This window comes from Chenopodium album, chromosome 21 (genome assembly GCF_948465745.1).
Source record: "Chenopodium album chromosome 21, dcCheAlbu1.1, whole genome shotgun sequence".
NCBI lineage: Eukaryota > Viridiplantae > Streptophyta > Magnoliopsida > Caryophyllales > Amaranthaceae > Chenopodium > Chenopodium album.
In genome coordinates this window covers 23,419,305-23,439,188 of record NC_137854.1, presented here as the reverse complement: position 1 = coordinate 23,439,188, position 19,884 = coordinate 23,419,305, and the positions used below count along the sequence as shown (strand labels likewise).

The 19,884-nt window shown below is 40.2% G+C and overlaps 1 non-coding gene across 1 annotated transcript; it reads right to left on the bottom strand.

Annotated features, from left to right (window-relative positions):
• Positions 1-17,716: 17,716 nt before the first annotated feature.
• On the bottom strand, positions 17,717-17,822 carry LOC145603247 (small nucleolar RNA R71). Its single transcript, XR_014104772.1, has one exon. It is a non-coding gene; the product is annotated as a small nucleolar RNA R71 (small nucleolar RNA).
• Between the last annotated feature and the right edge of the window lie 2,062 nt (positions 17,823-19,884).

Genomic DNA, 19,884 nt, shown 5'->3' with positions numbered 1-19,884 from the left:
CGCCATGTGGACCAATCAGAGGGCAACACGTGTCAGCCCAAGGATGGTCCAAAGTAAACCTACCCCCGCTTGACATGTGTCATCCCAGATATTTGGGGAAGTGACGGCCTTCAGGCCCAAATCTCGAGAAAGCCGCAATGCGGCGCAGCCCACCACTGATTTGGGTTCTGTGACCTAATCAGGGGCACATATCCCAAGGACCCTATAAATAGGGAGATTCCCCCCTTTTTAGAGGGCACGTTTTTCCATTTATTACAAACTGTCCCTTTGATAGAGACAACTGAGCTAGAAATCCTAGCAGATCCCCACCTAAATTTCCGCACCTTTTTCTCTCCTTTCAAGTTACTAACTTGATTGTCAGAGGCGGAGCACCTACCAACTGGTTTCTCCATTTGTCTTGCAGGTACAGGCCGCACCGGACCAGTCTTCGAGCTGTAACTCTCCCGAGGGAAAAAAACACCCAAAACACCTTTAAACAGTCAATTTTCCCGTTCCAAACTTGCACCGATATTGCTACCTCAAGCCTACCACGGACATTTATGGCTGCATATAACAGTCATATATAGTTCCAAACATCATTATATGATCCTAAGATGTATCCCCTAGGGTCTCAAGAGTTTTCGCCACCGGGCCCCTTAACCTCGAAATTCCTCAAAAAGCGTGGATTATAGCCTTCAATTTTGGAATTTTTTTGACCTTTTTTCGCCCGGAAATAAAAATTGTCGAGATGTTTACCATGGTTCCGAATACCCTCCGGGAGTCCAATTGCGTGGGTGGAACCATCCAATATGCCTTTAAACTGGCAATTAACCCGTTTTAAACTTGCATCGATAACGTGACCTCAAGCGTACCACGGACATTTATGGCAACATATAAGAGTCATATATGGTTCCAAACGTCATTATATAACCGTAAGATGTATCCCCTAGGGTCTCAAGACTTTTCGCCACCAGGCCCCGTAACCTCAAAATTCCTCAAAAAGGGTGGATTTATAGCCTTCAATTTTGGAATATTTTTGACCTTTTTTGCCCGGAAATAAAAATTGCCGAGATGTTTACCATGGTTCCTAATACCCTCCGAGAGTCTAATTGAGTGGGTGGAACCATCCAATATGCCTTTATACAGTCAATTTACCCGTTCCAAACTTGCACCGATATCGTGACCTCAAGCCTACCACGGACATTTATGGCAACATATAAGGGTCATATATGGTTCCAAACGTCATTATATGACCCTAAGATGTATCCCCTAGGTTATAAAGACTTTTCGCCACCGGGTCCCGTAACCTCAAAATTCCTCAAAAAGCGTGGATTATAGCCTTCAATTTTAGAATTTTTATACCTTTTTTCGCCTGAAAATAAATATTGCCGAGATGTGTAACATGGTTCCTAATACACACCGGGAGTCCAATTGAGTGGGTGGAACCATCTAATATTTCTTTAAACAGTCAATTTACCCGTACTAAACTTGCTTCGATATCGTGACCTAAAGCCTACCACGGACATTTATGGCAACATATAAAGGTCATATATGGTTCCAAACGTCATTATATGACCCTAAGATGTATCCCCTAGGGTCTCAAGACATTTCGCCATCAGGCCCCGTAACCTCAAAATTCCTCAAAAAGCGTGGATTATATAGCCTTCAATTTTGGAATTTTTTGACCGTTTTTTCGTCCGGAAATAAAAATTGCCAAGATGTTTACAATGGTTCCGAATACCCTCCGCGAGTCCAATTGAGTGGGTGGAACCATTTAATATGCCTTTAAACCGTCAATTTACCCGTTCCAAACTTGCACCGATATCGTGACCTCAAGCCTACCACGGACATTTATGGAAACATATAAGGGTCATATATGGTTCCAAACGTCATTATATGACCCTAAGATGTATCTCCTAGGGTCTCAATAGTTTTGGCCACAGGGCCCCGTAACCTCAAAATTCCTCAAAAACCGTGGATTGTATAGAGTTGAATTTGGGAATTTTTTTACCTTTTTTAGCCCGGAAATAAAAATTGCCGAGATGTTTACCATGGTTCCGAATACCCTTCAGGAGTCTAATTGAGTGGGTGGAACCATCCAATATGCCTTTAAACAGTCAATTTACCCGTTCCAAACTTACACCGATATCGTGACCTCAAGCCTACCACGGACATTTATGGCAACATAAAAGGGTCATATATGGTTCCAAACGTCATTACATGACCCTAAGATGTATCCCCTAGGGTCTCAAGACTTTTCGCCACCGGGCCCCGTAACCTCAAAATTCCTTAAAAAGCGTGGATTATAGCCTTCAATTTTGGAATTTTTTGACCTCTATTCGCCCGGAAATAAATATTGCCGAGATGTTTACCATGGTTCCTAATACCCTCCGGGAGTCTAATTGAGTGGGTGGAACCATCTAATATGCCTTTAAACAGTCAATTTACCCGTTCCAAAATTGCACCAATATCGTGACCTCAAGCCTACCACGGACATTTATGGCAACATAATAGGGTCATATATGGTTCCAAACGTCATTACATGACCCTAAGATGTATTCCCTAGGGTCTCAAGACTTTTCGCCACCGAGCCCCGTAACCTCAAAATTCCTCAAAAAGCGTGGATTAGCCTTCAATTTTGGAATTTTTTGACCTTTTTTCGCACTGAAATAAAAATTGCCGAGATGTTTACCATGGTTCCTAATACCCTCCGGGAGTCCAATTGTGTGGGTGGAACCATCCAATATGCCTTTAAATAGTCAATTTACCAGTTCAAAACTTGCACCGATAACGTGACCTGAAGCCAACCAGGACATTTATGGCAACATATTAGGGTCATATATGGTTCCAAATGTCATTACATGTTCCTTAGATGTATCCCCTAAGGTCTCACGATTTTTCGCCATCGGGCCCCGTAACCTCAAAATTCCTCAAAAAGCGTGGATTATAGCCTTCAATTTTGGAATTTTATGACCTTTTTTCGCCCGGAAATAAAAATTGCCGAGTTGTTTACCATGGTTCCTAATATCCTCCGGAAGTCAAATTGAGTAGGTGTAACCATCCAATATGCCTTTAAATAGTCAATATACCCGTTCCAAAGTTGCACTGTTATCGTGACCTCAAGCCTACAACGGACATCTATGGAAACATATAAGGGTCATATATGGTTCCAAACGTCATTATATGACCCGATGAATCCCCTAGGTTCTCAAGATTTTTCGCCACCGGGCCCTGAAACCTCAAAATTCCTCAAAAAGCGTGGATTATAACCTTCAATTTTGGAATTTTTTGACATTTTATCACCCGGAAATAAAAATTGTTGAGATGTTTACCATGGTTCCTAATACTCTCCGGGAATCCAATAGAGTGGGTGGAACCATCCAATATGCCTTTAAAAAGTCAATTTACCCGTTCCAACTTACACCGATATCGTGATCTCAAGCCTACCACGGACATTAATGGCAACATATAAGGGTCATATATGGTTCCAAACGTCATTATATAACCCTAAGATATATCCTCTAGGGTCTCAAAACTTTTCGCCACCGGGCCCCGTAACCTCAAAATTCCTCAAAAATCGTGGATTATAGCCTTCAATTTTGGAATTTTATGACCTTTTTTCGCCCGGAAATAAAAATTGCCGAGTTGTTTACCATGGTTCCTAATACCCTCCAGAAGTCCAATTGAGTGGGTGGAACCATCCAATATGCCTTTAAATAGTCAATATACCCGTTCCAAACTTGCACCGTAATCGTGACCTCAAGCCTACCACGGACATCTATGGCAACATTTAAGGGCCATATATGGTTCCAAACGTCATTATATGACCCGAAGAACCCCATAGGGTCTCATGGTTTTTCGCCACCGGGCCCCGAAACCTCAAAATTCCTCAAAAAGCGTGTATTATAACCTTCAATTTAGGAATTTTTTGACCTTTTTTCGCCCGGAAATAAAAATTTCCGAGATGTTTACCATGGTTCCTAATACCCTCTGGGAGTTCAATTGAGTCTGTGGAACTATCCAATATGCCTTTAAACAGTCAATCTACCCGTTCCAAACTTGCAACGATATCGTGACCTCAAGCCCTCCACGGATATTTTTGGCAACATATAAGGGTCATATATGGTTCCAAACGTCATTATATGACCCTAAGATGATCCCCTAGGGTCTCAAGACTTTTCGCCACCGGGCCCCGTAACCTTTTAAAATTCCTCCAAAAGCGTGGATTATATAGCCTTCAATTTTTGAATTTTTTACATTTTATCACTCGGAAATAAAAATTACTGAGATGTTTACCATGGTTCCTAATACCCTCCGGGAGTCTAATTGAGAGGGTGGAACCATTTAATATGCCTTTAAACCGTCAATTTACCCGTTCCAAACTTGCACCGATATCGTGACCTCAAGCCTACCACGGAAATTTATGGCAACATATAAGGGTCATATATGGTTATAAACGTCATTATATTACCCTAAGATGTATCCTCTAGGGTCTCAACACTTTTCGCCAGCGGGCCCCGTAACCTTAAATTCCTCAAAAAGCGTGGATTATAGCCTTCTATTTTGGAATTTTTTTAACTTTTTTAGCCCAGAAATAAAAATTGTCGAGATGTTTTCCATGGTTCCTAAGACCCTCCGGGAATCCAATTGAGTGGGTGGAATCATCCCATATGCCGTTAAACAATCAATTTACCCGTTCCAAACTTGCACCGATATCGTGACCCTAAGCCTACCACGGACATTTATAGTAACATATATGGGTCATATATGGTTATAAACGTCATTATATGACCCTAAGATGTATCCTATAGGGTCTCAAGACTTTTCGCCACCGGGCCCCGTAACCTTAAAATTTCTCAAAAAGCGTGGATTATAGCCTTGAATTTTAGAATTTTTTTACCTTTTTTCGCCCGGAAATAAAAATTGCCAAGATGTGTAACATAGTTCCTAATACACACCGGGAGTCCAATTGAGTGGGTGGAACCATCTAATATGCCTTTAAAAAGTCAATTTACCCGTTCCAAACTTGCTTCGATATCGTGGCCTCAAGCCTACCACGGACATTTATGGCAACATATAAAGGTCATATATGGTTCCAAACGTCATTATATGACCCTAAGAAGTATCCCCTTGTGTCTCAACACTTTTCGCCACCGGGCCCTATAACCTCAAAATTCCTCAAAAAGCGTGGATTATATAGCCTTCAGTTTTGAAATTTTTTGACCTTTTTTTCTCTTTGATATAAAAATTGCCGAGATAATCACCATGGTTCCTAATACCCTCCAGTAGTCCAATTGAGTGGGTGGAACCATCCGATACGCCTTTAAACTATCAATTTACCCGTTCCAAACTTGCACCGATATCGTGACCTAAAGCCTACCACGGACATGTATGGAAACATATAAGGGTCATATATGGTTCCAAACGTCATTACATGACCCTAAGACTTTTCGCCACAGGGCCCCGTAACCTCAAAATTCATCAAAAACCGTGGATTATAGCCATCAATTTTGTAATTTTTTGACCTCTTTTCGACCGGAAATAAAAATTGCAGAGATGTTTACCATGGTTCCTAATACCCTCCGGGAGTCCAATTGAGTGGGTGAAAACATCCAATATGCTTTTAAACAGTCAATTTACTCGTTCCAAACTTGCATCGATATCGTGACCTCAAGCCTACCACGAACATTTATGGCAACATAAAAAGAGTCATATATGGTTCCAAAGGTCATTACATGACCCTAAGATGTATCCCCTAGGGTCTCACGATTTTTCGCCTTCGGGCCCCGTAACCTCAAAATTCCTCAAAAAGCGTAGATTATAGCCTTCAATTTTGAAATTTTTTGACCTTTTTTCGCTTGGAAATAAAAATTGCCGAGATGTTCACCATGGTTTCTAATACTCTCTGGGAGTCCAATTGAGTGGGTGGAACCATCCAATATGCCTTTAAACAGTCAATTTACCCGTTCCAAACTTGCACCGATATCGTGACCTAAAGCCTACCACGGACATTTATGGTAACATATAAGGGTCATATATGGTTATAAATGTCATTATATGACCCTAAGATGTATCCTCTAGGGTCTCAAGATTTTTCGCCACCGGGCCCCGTAACCTCAAAATTCCTCAAAAAGCGTAGATTATAGCCTTCAATTTTGGAATTTTTTTAACATTTTTCGCCCAGAAATAAAAATTGTCGAGATGTTTTCCATGGTTCCTATTACCCTCCGGGAATCCAATTGAGTGGGTGGAACCATCCAATATGTCGTTAAACAATCAATTTACCCGTTCCAAACTTGCACCGACATCGTTACCTCAAGCCTACCACGGACATTTATGGCAACATATAAGGGTCATATATGGTTCCAAACGTCATTATTAGACACTAAGATTTATCCCCTAGGGTCTCAAGACTTTTCGACACCGGGCCCCGTAACCTCCAAATTCCTCAAAAAGCGTGGATTATAGCCTCCAGTTTTGAAATTTTATGGCCTTTTTTCTCTTTGATATAAAAATTGCCGAGATAATCACCATGGTTCCTAATACCCTCCGGTAGTCCAATTGAGTGGGTGGAACCATCCAATACGCCTTTAAAGAGTCAATTTAGCCGTTCCAAACTTGCACCGATATCGTGACCTAAAGCCTACCACGGACACGTATGGCAACATATAAGGGTCATATATGGTTCTAAACGTCATTACATGACCTTAAGATGTATCCCCTAGGGTCTCAAGACTTTTCGCCACAGGGTCCCGTAACCTCAAAATTCATCAAAAAGCGTGGATTATAGCCGTCAATTTTGTAATTTTTTGACCTATTTTCGCCCGGATATAAAAACTGCAGAGATGTTTACCATGGTTCCTAATATCCTCCGGGAGTCCAATTGAGTGGGTGGAACGATCCAATATGCCTTTAAACAGTCAATTTACTCGTTCCAAACTTGCACCGATATCGTGACCTCAAGCCTACCACGAACATTTATGGCAACATAAGAGAGTCATATATGGTTCCAAACGTCGTTACATGACCCTAAGATGTATCCCCTAGGGTCTCAAGACTTTTCGCCACCGGGCCCCGTAACCTGAAAATTCCTCAAAAAGCGTGGATTATAGCCTTCAATTTTGGAATTTTTTGACCTTTTTTCGCCCTGAAATAAAAATTGCCGAGATGTTTACTATGCTTCCTAATACCCTTCGTTAGTCCAATTGAGTGGGTGGAACCATCCAATATGTCTTTAAATAGTCAATTTACCAGTTCCAAACTTGCACCGATATCGTGACCTAAAGCCAACCACGGACATTTAGGGCAACATATAAGTGTCACATATGGTTCCAATCGTCAATATATGACCCTATGATGTATCCCCTAGGGTCTCAAGACTTTTCGCCACCGGGCCCAGTAAGCTCAAAATTCCTCAAATAGCGTGGATTATAGCCATCAATTTTGTAATTTTTTGACCTCTTTTCGCCCGGAAATAAAAATTGCTGAGATGTTTACTTTGGTTCCTACTACCCTCCGAGAGTCCAATTGAGTGGGTGGAACTATCCAATATGCCTTTAAACAGTCAATCTACCCGTTCCAAACTTGCACCGATATCGTGACCTCAAGCCTACCACGAACATTTATGGCAACATAAAAGAGTCATATATGGTTCCAAACGTCGTTACATGACCCTAAGATGTATCCCCTAGGGTCTCAAGACTTTTCGCCACCGGGCCCCATAACCTGAAAATTCCTCAAAAAGCGTGGATTATAGCCTTCAATTTTGGAATTTTTTGACCTTTTTTCGCCCTGAAATAAAAATTGCCGAGATGTTTACCATGGTTCCTAATACCCTCCGTTAGTCCAATTGAGTGGGTGGAACCATCCAATATGCCTTTAAATAGTCAATTTAACAGTTCCAAACTTGCACCGATATCGTGACCTAAAGCCAACCAGGACATTTATGGCAACATATAAGGTTCATATATAGCCTTCAATTGTGAAATTTTTTGACCTTTTTTCGCTTGGAAATAAAAATTGCTGAGATGTTCACCATGATTTCTAATACTCTCTGGGAGTCCAATTGAGTGGGTGGAACCATCCAATATGCCTTTAAACAGTCAATTTACCCGTTCCAAACTTGCACCGATATCGTGACCTCAAGCCTACCACGGACATTTATGGCAATATTTAAGGGTCATATATGGTTGCAAACGTCATTATATGACCCTAAGATGTATCCCATAGGGTGTCAAGACTTTTCGCCACCGGGCCCCTTAACCTCGAAATTCCTCAAAAAGCGTGGATTATAGCCTTCAATTTTTTAATTTTTTGAACTTTTTTCGCCCGGAAATTAAAAATTACCGAGATGATCACCATGGTTCCTAATACCCTTCGGGAGTCCAATTGAGTGGGTGGAACCATCCAACATGCCGTTAAATAGTCAATTTACCCGTTCCAAACTTGCACCGATATCGTGACCTCAAGCCTACCACGGACATTTATGGCAACATATAAGGGTCATATATGGTTCCAAACGTCATTATATGACCCTAAGATGTATCCCCTAGGGTCTCAAAACTTTTCGCCACTGGGCCCCGTAACCTAAAAATTCCTTAAAAAGCGTGGATTGCCTTCAATTTTGGAATTTTTTGACCTTTTTTCGCCGAGAAAAAAAAATTGCAAAGATGTTTACCATGGTTCTAATACCCTCCAGGAGTCAAATTGAGTGGGTGGAACCATCCAATATGCCTTTAAATAGTCAATTTACCCGTTCCAAACTTGCACCGATATCGTGACCTCAAGCTTACCACGGACATTTATGGCAACATATAAGGGTCATATATGGTTCCAAACGTCATTATATGACCCTAAGATGTATCCCCTAGGGTCTCAAAACTTTTCGCCACTGGGCCCCGTAACCTAAAAATTCCTTAAAAAGCGTGGATTGCCTTCAATTTTGGAATTTTTTGACCTTTTTTTGCCCGGAAAAAAATTGCATAGATGTTTACCATGGTTCTAATACCCTCCAGGAGTCAAATTGAGTGGGTGGAACCATCCAATATGCCTTTAAACAGTCAATTTACCTGTTCTAAACTTGCACTGATATCGTGACCTCAAGCCTATCAAGGACATTTATGGCAACATATAAGGGTCAGACATGGTTCCAAACGTCATTATATGACCCTAAGATGTTACCCATGGGGTCTCAAGACTTTTCGCCACCGAGCCCCGTTAGCTCAAAATTCCTCAAAAAACGTGGATTGCCTTCAATTTTGGAATTTTTTGACCTTTATCGCCCGTAAATTAAAATTGCCGAGAGGTTTACCATAGTTCCTTATACCCTCCGGGAGTCCAATTGGGTGGGTGAAACCATCCAATATGCCTTTAAACAGTCACTTTATTCGTTCCAAACTTGCACCGATATCGTGTCCTCAATTCTATCACGGACATTTATGGCAACATATAAGGGTCATACATGGTTCCAAACGTCATTATATGACCCTAAGATTTATCCCCTAGGGTCTCAAGACTTTTCGCCACCGAGCCCCGTAACCTCAAAATTCCTCAAAAAGCGTGGATTGCCTTCAATTTTGGAATTTTTTGACCTTTTTTCGCCCGGAAATAAAAATTGCCGAGATGTTTACCATGGTTCCTTATACCCTCTGGGAGTCCAATAGAGTGGGTGGAACCATCCAATATGCCTTTATACAGTCAATTTACCCGTTCAAAACTTGCACCGATATCGTGACCTCAAGCCTATCACGGAGATTTTTTGGCAACATATAAGGGTCGTACATAGTTCCAAACGTCATTATATGACCCTAAGATGTATCCCCTATGGTCTCAAGACTTTTCGCCACCGGGCCCCGTAACCTTAAAATTCCTCAAAAAGCAAGGATTATCTTCAATTTTGGAATTTTTTGACCTTTTTTCGCCTGGAAATTAAAATTGCCGAGATATTTACCATGGTTCCTAATACCCTCCGGGAGTCCAATTGGGTGGGTGAAACCATCCAATATGCCTTTAAACAGTCAATTTACCCGTTACAAACTTGCACCGATATCGTGACCTCTAGTCCATCACGGACATTTATGGCAACATATAAGGGTCGTACATGGTTCTGAACTTCATTATATGACCCTAAGATGCATCCCCTAGGGTCTTAAGACTTTTCGCCACCAGGCCCCGTAACCTCAAAATTCCTCAAAAAGCGTGGATTATAGCCTTCAATTTTGGAATTTTTTGACCTTTTTTGGCCCTTAAATTAAAATTGCCGAGATGTTTACCATGGTTCAAATACCCTCCGGGAGTCCAATTGAGTGGGTGGAACTATCCAATATGCCTTTAAACAGTCAATTTACCCGTTCCAAACTTGCACCGATATCGTGACCTCAAGCCAACCACGGACATTTATGGCAACATATAAGGGTCAGATATGTTCCAAACGTCATTACATGACCCTAAGATGTATCCCCTAGGGTCTCAAGACTTGTCGCCACCAGGCCCCGTAACCTGAAAATTCCTCAAAAAGCGTGGATTGCCTTCAATTTTGGAATTTTTTGACCTTTTTTCGCCCGGAAATAAAAATTGCATAGATGTTTACCATGGTTGTAATACCCTCCAGGAGTCAAATTGAGTGGGTGGAACCATCCAATATGCCTTTAAACAGTCAATTTACCCGTTCTAAACTTGCATTGATATCGTGACCTCAAGCCTATCAAGGACATTTATGGCAACATATAAGGGTCATACATGGTTCCAAACGTCATTATATGACCCTAAGATGTATCCCCTGGGGTCTCAAGACTTTTCGCCACCGAGCCCCGTAACCTCAAAATTCCTCTAAAAGCGTGGATTGCCTTCAATTTTGGAATTTTTTGACCTTTTTTTTCGCCCGTAAATTAAAATTGCCGAGAGGTTTACCATGGTTCCTTATACCCCCCGGGAGTCCAATTGGGTGGGTGAAACCATCCAATATGCCTTTAAACAGTCAATTTATTCGTTCCAAACTTGCACCGATATCGTGACCTCAATTCTATCACAGACATTTATGGCAACATATAAGGGTCATACATGGTTCCAAACGTCAATATATGACCCTAAGATTTATCCCCTAGGGTCTCAAGACTTTTCGCCACCGAGCCCCGTAACCTCAAAATTCTTCAAAAAGCGTGGATTGCCTTCAATTTTGGAATATTTTGACCTTTTTTCGCCCGGAAATAAAAATTGCCGAGATGTTTACCATGGTTCCTTATACCCTCTGGGAGTCCAATAGAGTGGGTGGAACCATCCAATATGCCTTTATACAGTCAATTTACCCGTTCAAAACTTGCACCGATATCGTGACCTCAAGCCTATCACGGAGATTTTTTTGCAACATATAACGGTGTTACATGGTTCCAAACGTCATTATATGACCCTAAGATTATCCCCTATGGTCTCAAGACTTTTCGCCACCGGGCCCCGTAACCTCAAAATTCCTCAAAAAGCAAGGATTATCTTCAATTTTTGAATTTTTTGACCTTTTTTCGCCTGGAAATTAAAATTGCCGAGATGTTTACCATGGTTCCTAATACCCTCCGGGAGTCCAATTGGGTGGGTGAAACCATCCAATATGCCTTAAACAGTCAATTTACCCGTTCCAAACTTGCACCGATATCGTGACCTCTAGTCCATCACGGACATTTATGGCAACATATAAGGGTCGTACATGGTTCAGAACTTCATTATATGACCCTAAGATGCATCCCCTAGGGTCTTAAGACTTTTCGCCACCAGGCCCCGTAACCTCAAAATTCCTCAAAAAGCGTGAATTATAGCCTTCAATTTTGGAATTTTTTGACCTTTTTTCGCCCTTAAATTAAAATTTTCGAGATGTTTACCATGGTTCAAATACCCTCCGGGAGTCCAATTGAGTGGGTGGAACCATCCAATATCCCTTTAAACAGTCAATTTACCCGTTCCAAACTTGCACCGATATCGTGACCTCAAGCCAACCACGGACATTTATGGCAACATATAAGGGTCAGATATGTTCCAAACGTCATTATATGACCCTAAGATGTATCCCCTTGGGTCTCAAGACTTGTCGCCACCGGGCCTCGTAACCTGAAAATTCCTCAAATAGCGTGGATTATAGCCTTCAATTTCGGAATTTTTTTACCTTTTTTCGCCCGTAAATAAAAATTGCCGAGATGTTTATCATGGTTCCTAATACCCTCCGGGATTCCAATTGAGTGGGTTGAACCATCCAATATGCCTTTAAACATTCCATTTACCCGTTCCAAACTCGCACATATATCGTGACCTCAAGCCTACCACGGACATTTATGGCAAAATATAAGGGTCATATATGGTTCCAAACGTCATTATATGACCCTAAGATGTACCCCCTAGGGTCTAAAGACTTTTCGCCACCGGACCCCGTAACCTCAAAATTTCCCAAAAAGCGTGGATTATAGCCTTCAATTATGGAATTTTTTGACCTTTTTTCGCCCGGAAATAAAAATTGCCGAGATGTTTACCATGGTTCCTAATACCCTCTGGGAGTCCAATTGAGTGGGTGGAACCATCCAATATGTCTTTAAACCGTCACTTTACCCATTCCAAACTTGCACCGATATTGTCACCTCAAGCCAACCACGGACATTTATGGCAACATATAAGGGTCAGATATGGTTCCAAACGTCATTATATGACCCTAAGATGTATCCCCTAGGGTCTCAAGACTTGTCGCCACCGGGCCCCGTAACCTGAAAATTCCTCAAAAAGCGTGGATTATAGCCTTCAATTTTGGAATTTTTAACCGTTTTTCGCCCGTAAATAAAAATTTCCGAGATGTTTATCATGGTTCCTAATACCCTCCGCTATTCCAATTGAGTGGGTGGAACCATCCAATATGCCTTTAAACAGTCAATTTACCCGTTCCAAACTTGCACATATATCGTGACCTCAAGCGTACCACGGTCATTTATGGCAACATATAAGGGTCACATTTGGTTCCAAACGTCATTATATGACCCTAAGATGTATCCCCTAGGGTCTCAAGAATCTTCGCCACCGGGTCCTTGTAGACACCTAAAAATGTCTACCCAAGACCAAACCCAATGATGAACAACCTTTTACCGCCATTATTGGTCGGGTTGAGTATTTAATCTTTAGAGTGCTTAAATCCATGTTCCATTCAATACATTTCATAAACCAATCCAATTCATAGCCCATTTTCCCAAATCATAACTTATTTTCCTCTTTTCGTGCCTTTAAGCCCAAATAATTCATTTCGTGTCCATTAAAATCATTCATTTCGTGTCCTTTTTATAAAAACGTTTAGACCAGTTTATTTTGGTCCATAATTTGGGTTTAATGATTAAATATTTGGATGGGGCTTTAAAAGAGCTTTCCAACGATGTATTATAAGCCCAAATCCGAGTTATAACGAATAAGTTATGGCTAAAATACTAAACTGAATCTAAACCAAACTTAAGCCCACCTTACCTACGACCCAATGATCATGTGGAGGGTCCAAAGGATTTAATCTCATTCCTAAAACAATTAGGATTAATTAGAAGCTTCTATAAGTTTCTAAAAGATCTTAATTATCCTTTTTGAAAAGATAAGATTAAAGCATTTGAAATTAAATAAAACTTTTTTTTTTGAAAGTCCTAATTCTATTCGAATTGAAAGACGTTCAAAGATTGACAGATATTATTTTCGTTCCTCACTGTTTTTATCTAATTCTTAAATGGTTGGATAGATCTTGAAATTATCTTTCCAATGAATATTATAATATTAATTGCGAGCTATAACGAAAAAGATATAAAAGAAATACGAAACTCTATCCAAAACTGACACCGTCCCACTATTTCGGCTATATCTTTTATTCTACAAAATATTTTAATCTGATTCTAATTGGGTTAGAAAGTAGACTTCAAGAGATTTCCAACGATATCTTATTTATCTTATTCCGATTTTTGATCAAAAGATATGATAAAAACAAAAACCGCAAAAACTGCTGTCTATCGCAAGAGTTTTATCCGATTCGAATTCTTATCTTTTCTTAATTTGACCCCTCTTTTTTCCCTATAAATAGAGGTCATATCTCCCTTTTTTCAATCATCAACAAGCTTGATCACCTAATCCTTCTCTCTTTCTCTCTTCTACACCAAAAATCATTCTCTCTCCCTACACCAAAAATCATTCTCTTGCTCTAGCCTAAATTCTAGCCACCCTACTCTCTCATTTTATATCCCTTAAGCACTCTAAGGAGTCCACACAATACCCGAAGTTCTATACTTAAACCAAGGCGTGAAAGGTAGAATTAACTGAGGGTTTGGACCAAATCAACTCTACCTTTTATTTAATTTAATTTCCATTTGATTTATATTTTTATTGAAGTTACTAACAATTTATTCATGATGTAGCAATTTAAAGGAACACGCGAAATGTGAGTAATTAATTAATTACTCTTATTTTTATTTCTTATTGCTAGTATCATGATTAGGATTATTTTTATTTGATTTTGACTAACGTTATTATTGTTGAATTGCTTCCAATATTAATGTTTATTTTATTATTATTTTATGATCACCATATTGCATGTTTAAAGGGAATATGTAATTGAAAATCACGCCTAATAAGATAATTTGGACAACCGGTTTAGGTTTCTTTTTAATCTTGTTGTTCAATCAAGTGATCACCAATATTTTAGAATTATATGTTGCATTAATATTCAACCAATTTAGCATAATAATAGTTTGGAGCAAATTGAATATTTTGTTTGTATTCCTTTGAGATCACAGGAATACTCTTCAATATAAGAATCGAGTAGAGGCCAATATGGGCGAATGTGACTCCATGACTCACTTCGTACCATCATCCCCGATCCTCCTTTCGTGGTTCCGAACCATATGGAGTTAGTAATCTCATGGATTATGAATGGGGTGTAACCTTCACGGGTCAATCGTTGTTTCCTTTCGTTATCCTTTTTTCGTGGTTGCCTTTTATGATCCGTGAACGGTTTACAAGTTCCTTAAAAACTTGTTGGCGGCTCCCTACTTTCCTTGTCCCTAATCGTGTCCCTAATCGTTATGTCAATTCCCACTTCCTATGAGTGCCAAGCATATTCACCACTATGCTTTAACGTAGGCGCACTTCGAACGACGCCTACAGCCCTGTAACATCAAAATTCCTCAAAAAGCGTGGATTATAACCTTCAAGTTTGTAATTTTTTAACCTTTTTTCGCCCGGAAATAAAAATTGCCGAGATGTTTACCATGGTTCCTAAAACCCTTCGGGAGTCCAATTGAGTGGGTGGAACCATCCAATTTACCCGTTCAAAACTTGCACCGATATCGTGACCTCAAGCCTACCACGGAAATTAATGGCAACATATAGGGGTCATACATGGTTCCAAACGTCATTATATGACCCTAAGATGTATCCCCTAGGGTCTCAATGATGAGTGACATTTATGGCACTCATTTGATCTCTTTTTAGATGGATTTCATTTCATTTTATTACTCTTTTCTTTAGTTTTCTTTAGTTTTACTCTTGATTTCTTCATTTTATGCTTTTCATAGTTAGTTTCTCTATTTTGTGCATTTTCTAGTTTATTTTTTTGTTTTTCCCTTTTATTTGCCTTTTCTCTTTTATTTGTAGGTTTATGATCGGTAGTCCAAGAATTCCCGAGCTTCCTTTCAAGGGTTATCATCGTTTTTGATGCCTTATGCTAGTGCAAAGAGCTCCAAGTCAAGAGGGACCCAAAGAGCAAGCTTCAAGATCTTTTGTGTTCACCTTTCATGACTTGTGTTCACCAAAAAAATCAAGAAAAGTTGCTGCCTACTTCGTTCCCCATCACCATCACCTATGGTGTGTGCACCACATGAGCTAGGACGAAGAAAGGGAGGAAGTTCACCCAGCAAGGTGCGGGCGCACACGAGGGATGTGCGGCCGCACGGGTGGCGCGTGCGGGCGCACATCAGGCGCGTGCGGGCGCACCCAGCTGGGTATGATTTCTGTGCGCGCCTTTCTCTCTCTTACGTGCGACCGCACCGGCGTGGGTCTATTTTTGGACGTCATAACCGACTTCTCCTTTGTATATATAGTTATTTCCTTCGATTTTTGGCGAAGTTTTAGATTAGATTTCATTTGCTTAGTTTTTTATTAGAATTTTAGAGAGAGAAACTCAAGATTGAAGAGAGAGAAACTCATGGTTTTTGGTTGATTAGAATTCTCCATTGTAATTGATCTTTTGATCAAGTTTGTAAGGATCTTTCATCTTTGATTTCAATATAAGTTTGTTTTTAATTGATTTCATTTGATTTTCATATGATTGTTGATGTTTGATTGAAGTTTGATTGATTTTTGATTTTATCTTTTGATTTCTAATATGTTGATGATGAAATTGATGATTAGTGTAGTTTTGATCTTAATTTCCATGGCTAGTGAGTAGTTTGCTTGCTAGGGTAATGGTGAAGCATGTATGAGTGATGGATTAGAGTAATTTGGGGAAAATAAATGGAGTTGATGATGTGATTAAACTTGGTTGATGATTCATGTGCATGTGTGTAATTGATTGAAGCTTGTCCATCTTTAATTGTTGCACTAGATTGCATTGTAAGCTCGCTTTGATACGGACCATTGATTACTGACTTGCAATTTCTCGATTGGGGTATCTTGTGATGTTTCCTAGTTAGTGTTTTGCGTAGTTGGCGCTAGTTAGACCTCTAATAGAATAACTTGGTATGTTATTTTAGATGCATGTTTGATCTTCCCTCACATCACTTGACTTAGTTGGTTTGACTTCCCCAATTACCTTTCTCTATTGCAACTACATGTGGATCCATTCCCCTAGTGTCTTTTATATTGATTTTATACAAGTTCATTGCATTGATTAGCTTAGTCTTGGTTCTTACCATAAACCCCGCACTTGACTTCGGAGTAGCTTAACATTAGACAATAGGCATTCAATTTCCATTCCTTTGGGTTCAACCTCGACTTACTACTATACTTCTATAGGGGTTTGTTGAGTTATAAATATTGTTTGATTGGGTGGGGAGGTAGCCCAACGACCTATCGTTTCTTCTCCCATCAAAATGGCGCTGTTGTCGGGGAGTGGTGTCTTGATTGTGTATTGTTGTTGAGTTTATTCCACTTTATTTTCAAAATACAAATAGATTTTACTCTTTAGGGTACACTTGTAGCCGTGCTACTAATATTTTCTTTGAGTTTTGTATGCATAGATCCCGAGATCGTTCTATTGTTCCCTTTGATCCGGAAATTGAGAGAACTCTCTCAAGGAGGAGAGTAGCTAACAAGTCATTGGATTATAGTTCTTCAAGCGAAGAAGAGATTGAAGAAGAGCAAGGCATGGGAGAAAATCCGAGAGTTGCCTTGAAGGAGCTAGGAGTGCCCGGTGCATATAGGTTTGAGAGTGGCATAGCTCCACCTACAACACTGGCAAACGACTTTAAAATTCGGCCGGCCATGATCACCTTAATTGAGAGGAGACAATATAGTGGGGCTAAGAATGAGAGCCCATTGAACCATCTTAAGGAGTTTGAAAAATATTGCAACACTATCAAAGTCAATGGAGTTTCTCAAGAGTTTATCCGCCTGAAGTTGTTCCCCTTCTCTCTCATAGGAAGATCTTTTGAGTGGCTAGACAAAGAAGTGAAGCCCAATTCCTTGAGAACATGGGATGATGTCACAAAAGCTTTCTTGTCCCGTTTCTACCCTCAAAAGAAGACGGCGGAGGCAAGAGCTTTAATTCAAGGGTTCAAGCAAAAGCCAAATGAAAGCCTCTACGATGCATGGGAAAGATTTAAGGAGTATCAAAGAGAATGTCCTCACCACGGAATCCCAACATACCAAGTGATCCAAATCTTCTATGGTGGTTTGAGTCCCCAAGGCAAGTCATGCCTTGATGGAGGGGCCGGTGGTCCTATCGTGAACAAGACCGAAGAAGAAGTGGTGGACATTATTAAGGATGTGGTGACCTATTATAGAGATTGGCAAGATGGGGAGAGAGACTCTTCAAGCAAGCAATCTTCATTGTATTCGGTGGACCATCTAAATGCGATCAACAATCTTTCCTCTCAAATGACAAACTTGGGAAAGGAGGTGACCGCAATCAAAGCCAAGTTGGAGGGTATTTCTTCCTCTTCTCAAGCTTCGAATCTTCCCTCCCAATTTAAGGGGAGAGGTACTTCTTCTAACTCTCAAACCCCTCCCACTTCACATTATATGCCTATGGGTTGTTTGTTTTCTGATGCATGTGGATCATATGATCATGACTCTAGCAATTGTAATCATGAATGTGTTGATGAGTTTGATAACAATGAGTGTGAGCATGTGAATTTTGTGTCAAACAACAATGTTCAAAGGTTTGATAATCAAAGAGGTCAATGGAATAGGAATTACCAAAACCAAGGCAATTTTGACAACTATAATCATGGTGGTGGTTATAGAAACCAAGGGAATCAAGGTTCTCGTGGTAGCCATAATAACCAAGGTTATAGTGGCCAAAATCAAAGCCAAAATTATGGTAATCAAAACCAAGGTTATGGAAATCATAACCAAGGTAGTGGTAACCATAATCAAGGTGGTGGTAACTATAATCAAGGTTATGGCCTGGTCAAAATCAAAATAGGGGTACTTGGAACAATCAAGGTAGGGGCAATTTTCAAAATAATGCTCAAAGAGGTCCCCCACCCGGATTTGTTCCAAAGACTCAAGGTGAAAATTCCTATTCACAACCTTCTTCACCTAGGACTAATTTGGAAGAATTGATTGACAATCAAACTAAGATCATTAACACCTACATGGCGGTTAGTGATAAGAAGTTCAATGAGATGATGACTCACAATAAGATGCTTGAGACTCAAATAACCCAATTAGCAAACACTCTCAAGGATTATGCTAGTCCTTCTTCCTTCCCAAGGTGTTGAACCGAAGAAACCCGTGTATTCTATTACCACTAGTTGTGCGAGTGACCTTAGTGGGGTAGTTTCTTGTTCAATGGAAGGAGAAGATATGAGGAGTGCTTTGGAGAATGAAGTTGAGAGGGTTGAGTTTAAGGAAGTCTATTGTGAGGATGAGGAAAAAGAAGAGAATGTTGTTGAAAAGATTTGTGAGGAGGAGAGATTTCCCGATCTACCTTACCCCCAAAATTTCTTAAGGTTTAAAATGGATGAGCAATTTGGGAAGTTCCTTGAAGTTCTTAAGAAAGTTCATGTTTCCACACCCTCTACCGAGCCAATTCCCGAAATGCCTAGGTACTCCAAGTTTCTTAGGGAGATTCTAGAGGAGAAGGAAGAATGTAATGAGGGCAATTAGGTGGAAGGAGGGAAATGTTTTAGTGCTCTTATCCATGGTGAGCTTCCGGAGAAAATGGAGGATCCGGGAAACTTTTCAATTCCTTGCAAGATCAAGAAAATGATGTTTGAAAATGCTCTATGTGATCTAGGAGCTAGTGTGAGTATCCTGCCTTATTCGGTATTCAAAAGACTTGATTTAAGTGAGCTTCTACCATCCAATATAACCCTTCAATTGGCCGATCGATCTATCAAGATTCCAAAGGGGAAAGTTGACGATGTCCCACTTGAGATTGGAGAGTTTGTTTTTCCGTAGATTTTGTGGTTTTGGAGATTGAGGAAGATGAACATATTCCAATCATCTTAGGGAGACCTTTCTTAGCTACCTAGGGAGCTTTGATAGATGTGAAAGGAGGCCGCATTACTTTGAGATGTGGTAAGCAAGAGGAGAGTTTTAAGTTGAAACCAATGCATGAATCTCTATCTTTTGTGCAAGATATGGCATGTGCTAGTCTTTCTCGTTCTATTGACAATGTATGCATGATTGATTCTTCTACTAACAATGATCTTGAAAATTTTGATGATGTTTTTGCAAGTTTTGATAGCA